Here is a 4,982-nt window from a genome sequence, read left to right on the forward strand (position 1 = left end):
CTAACGGTTTTGCACTGTCAGTAGTTGGTCGAATATCTGTTACTTCAGGGTTTTCATTCTCCAGCGTAGTATAGATAGTCTGCCATGCAATGGCGCCTCCATCTGCAGTGCATACTGTATATGTAAAAATGGACAGCATATCTGTGCTTTCATTTTCTCTGATAGATTGCTTGGTATGCTTCTGCATCACCTTTCAAATGGACATCTCTTGAGCAGAGTTCCTATTAAAACCAACAACAATTAATTGTCACGTAAAATAAAATATTTGATGAAATGACTGAACTTTGTAAGAAAAGATCCGGGAGTGGGTTCAACATTAATCAACAATAACGAACACCATGATTACATCCATAGGGATGATAACTGTATTAAATCATTCTAACCTAACTCATGCCCAACTTAAAATTTCTATTAAACTTTTGTCAAATCCGTCATATCAAATATTTAAGATATAGCACGAATGAAACTTTGTTGATGGATCTTGCGATATGTGATATGCGATATTGCAAAATCGCAAGATCGCAATATCAAGATATCATAATATCGGAGTTTTTATAGATAAAAATTAACCTCTTCCCATAATATCCTCTAAAGTGCGATATGCGATCGGGATGTCGCATGCAAAGTTCAATCACAAGTCGCATATTGGTATTTTTTGAATGTGCTTAACTTTGTTACCAAGGAATTATGCAATTTGCGATTTGCGATGAGGAATTTAATATGTTTTAAGTTAGATTCAAAAAGGGGTCTTTAAAAAGTAACAATTTTCTGAGAGTTGGCATTTTATTCAAAAAATGGGGAAAATTCAATTTTTAAAAGGGTCCCCATTTGTATTATATATAATAAAAATGGGGGGATTGTTTTATAGCACAGCAGTGTCAAATTCCAAAGTCTAATTCTTCTCAACTTCTTTCCACCAGCTATCATCTTCATATTTTCAATCTATCATCCACAAGTCATTTCGTTACCCCTGAGCTTAAGTCGATTTGGTCATAGTTGACACCAAATTAGGGAATTTTCACATTTTTTACTGACTTTATTCTATGAACTATTAGACTATGTTGTAGTACTGCTCGTTGCTAGAGATAAAAAGACGTCTTATACTGCACAAGAATTTTTCACATCATATGAGCTCTGATCATTCATTCATAGACAAAAAATTTCATTCCACTCGCGTCCCTTAGTCTGAACAACATTGACAGTAAATATTCAATCCTCGGTTTCTTTTTTATGATTTAAAAGTTACAGAATTGGTTTGGTGGTTCTCACTTGGAAGTTAGACTCTCCTTTACTGAGAGACTCTATCAAAGGCACAAGTAATCAATAGTTTAAGAAAATATCCCAAACCAAGGTGTGATCTTATTTGAATACCATTCAGTCACGTAACTAAATATAACATGCAATGTCTATGATGGATTTCATCTGAAAAGCTAGCCATCGACTCTTTTCAAAGTAATTTCAAATAATTTCTCAAATTTTTATTTCATTGAGTTGAAATTAGAAGTTAATTTTTAAAATAGTTTCTTTGGTTTGCAGCTTAAACAAAACAAAATAAAAAACAAAAAAACCAAATTGGCTTATATTTATATAGAAGCTTTTGTTCTCAAATCTTCTACATATTGTATATGATCATTTGTATAGTATGGAAACAGTAAAACAAAAATATAATATATCAAAACCTAATGGGTAGCTATTCATCCTCCTGATAAACAATATCATTGATAGAAACTGGAGTTTCCCAAACATCAAAGACATCTTCTTAATTATACAAAAGAAACAAACAATCTGTCAAAAGAAATATTGACAATAACACCACCATATGATCTGTGTTTGTTCTCCATCTATGATGTGAGCACCCAATGAGAGCATAGAATATGTGCACTTTCTTGTTCTTTGTCGAGAAAAGCTACAGTGCATAGGCTTCCAGTTTGGAACACAATTTTTCTTCCTCTTCCACTGATTCAGATACTATCTTTCTTGGTTGAATCTGGTGACACCATTTCACATGGTTCATGGACCTCATATCCAGAAACTCGAGATTATCATATTGATTGACTACACAAATGGTTCTGTAATCTTCCATGGCCACAGTGTCGACCACCACTTTGTCGTCCAATAGATGGAATTATGTCCACAACAAGGTCGCGTTGTTCTTTTCCTGAAAATCCCATCAAGTGATCATGTTAGCATGATCTCTTCAAGGATAAAAATTCACCCTAAGGAGGAGATTTCTCTTGGGAAGCCACTGTATCTTCCCTACATCTCTAAGGGGTCAATCGTATACAAAATCCACTTGCTCACATGTACTATGATCCCACACCCCTACTCTGTATTCGACGTTTAACCCTCTGCAACTGGCGTACACGTGACTATTGTTGGTGAGCACTCCGACAGTGAAAATTTTGTGTTGGTCGCCTTGATGGCACATGTCGAATCTATGTTACAGCTTTCCCATTCTAATATTAAAGCTCACCATGTTGTCATGGTTGGGCTTGTCCATGTTAGCGCAAGTGTCAATTACGAGGAACTGGTCATTCATAAATCCCATGTCATTAACAAGATGGTAATCACAGTTGAGGGGTTGTAGCTCCTCCATGGTCCAATCATAGACATGAACCATGTTGTCGTGTGCCATGCAACATCCTCTCTGTTGCATTTCTCTGATAAAAGTGGCGTCTCCCGTGGCTCTTCCATGAATGGAAGCCGAAAGCCGAATTCAGTTTCCATCCAAGCTTTCAGACCATGTGGCGTTATGGACTTTGTCCATGAGACCATAGTAGAGCACCTCTCTGTAAAGAACCTTTTGGGACATGTGTGGAGCGACATAAATTTCCCCTATCCTCAACAAGTCGAGGAGAAGGGAGAAATAGGTTGGATTTATGTTGATGAAATACTCATGGGAATTTGGTTTCTAAGGCACCCAATCATGCTTGATCATGGCTCCTAGCATTGATTCTAGTCCTACATTCACTAGAGTGCTTCGGCTCGTCACAAATCATTTTCCGCAACCGTTTATTTTAATTTTATAACCATCATCATGTTGTCTTGTCATCACCATCACTGCACAACTATAAAACTAATCCCTATAATAAAAAATGCCTTTGTTGTGAACCTTGGGCATTATATGAAGTTGAAACCAATACCTACAACTCACTGCCTAGTTGACAAAAAAGTGAGTGCTAGTGTTCAACACCTAAAGGGCATTCTGTAAGATGTGGTTGTTCTCATTGGGGTTTATTTGAGTGGTCGCCTCACTATGTTGTGAAATGGATGAGATATACCCTTTCATTGATCGGTTCTTCATACCACTGGATTACACGTCATCTCCATTGAACGTACCATTCACGTCAAAACTCATAATTTCGTTCACACTATCATAGCATAACCAGATAAGGCATTTTGAGATCATCCATTTAGAATGCACTACCCGTAATGAAAATACATGCAACATGAAGCAAGAAGAAAATAAATGGGGGATGTTTATGTGTGTGTTTTGCATGAAAATTCTCTGATTCTGAATTGGATAAAAGCTAAAGATAAAGCACATGTGTCTCAGAGAAACCCACTGGTTATGTATTGGATAAAAGACAAGAAAGAGTATAATTAGATAAAAAAACAAGAGAGTATAATTTGGGCAAAATAGTTAAATATGAAATTAAAAACTTTCCAGAAATTTCAGGAAACAACCAAGAACTCCAAATTGAAGCTCTATGCATAGAAAATACATGGTAATGCTAATGATAGTCAATGTCTATCTAACCACTTAAGTTTTTGTCTTTTGTCGGCATGTGCGTCATCAACAAAGTGATTCATCAACTGGCTTAATCTATAGTCAATTTTATTAATCATCTGGTGGAGAAAACACCATGTATTTTTTGTTGGAAAATTAATCCCAACCACCGCGTTAAACACTCTGACAATAACCATACTTGTCATAAGTATTTTGCAGGTTGTGATTTTGTTTGTGGGCTAAAGGACAGAAGGTCTAGACAGTAGTACAGTGTTGACCATTCCGTAATACATCAAATATTTAAAGCACTTAATGAGGGTTGGTAAATATGTATAGGTGAAACATTTACTGCGCAACTCTTAGTTGCAGTGCGTAACCTCAGTGTTGACCATTCCGTAATACATCAAAGATTTAAAGCACTTAATGAGGGTTGGTAAATATGTATAGGTGAAACATTTACTGCGCAACACTGCAAAGTGCGTAACCTCTGCAAGTTCAGGAAATCCCACATTTTGTATAATCGCCCATTCGATGTATTAATTATTTGCTCTATCATGTATTAATGTCAAAATTTGTATGTTGAGATAAGTATGAATGTAAAATTCATTTGCAAAGAGAGTGAGAGAGAGGGTCAAAGTCAGTGAGGTGGTGAGGAGAAAATCATGGAGCAATTTGTGGTGGGTGCATGAAAACCAGTTTTACAGAGTTTTATAAATAGTTACTCCGCAACCCCAGTGAAGCATAAATCGCAGTAAGTTTTTGTGTTTTCACTTGGAGTTGCAACCTCCATTTATCACAAATGTATTTTCCTATGTTTTGAAATATAATCTAAAGCTTGTTTTGTTGCGATATGGTTTTAAACCTTCATGAGTAAATTTACCGCAACCTTTTTGGTTTTACTCTGTTTTGTTGTGCGTTAAATTTCAACTTCAATTAAGTCTCTATGTAGTTGTGATGTCCTTGCCGCAACTCAAGTTGACTTTTCCGCAATTAATTATTAACCCAAACTCCTCTCCTCTACCCCTGTGAATTTTTTCTAACATGGTATCAGAGCAGGTTAAACTTTTTTAGTGTAAAAACAAATGTTTTTTACTAGCAATTAAAAATTGTTTTGAGGGCAGATTTTTTAAGTGTATTTGCCAGCAGGTAGAAATTTTTTTCTCACTCAAAAATGGAAACATCAAGCCCAAGCTTAACTAATCCTTAGATACCTCAATTTAATGGGAAAAATTATGAATATTTGGTTATTACA

The 4,982-nt window shown here is 35.7% G+C and overlaps 1 pseudogene; it reads right to left on the reverse strand.

Annotated features, from left to right (window-relative positions):
- Positions 1-1,690: 1,690 nt before the first annotated feature.
- LOC149188291 (BTB/POZ domain-containing protein At2g24240 pseudogene) lies at positions 1,691-3,052 on the reverse strand (annotated as a pseudogene).
- Between the last annotated feature and the right edge of the window lie 1,930 nt (positions 3,053-4,982).

The sequence above is a fragment of the Pinus tabuliformis genome, chromosome 3_1, assembly GCF_031772625.1.
Source record: "Pinus tabuliformis cultivar Carrire ecotype Pingquan chromosome 3_1, CPIR1, whole genome shotgun sequence".
Classification (NCBI taxonomy): Eukaryota; Viridiplantae; Streptophyta; class Pinopsida; order Pinales; family Pinaceae; genus Pinus; species Pinus tabuliformis.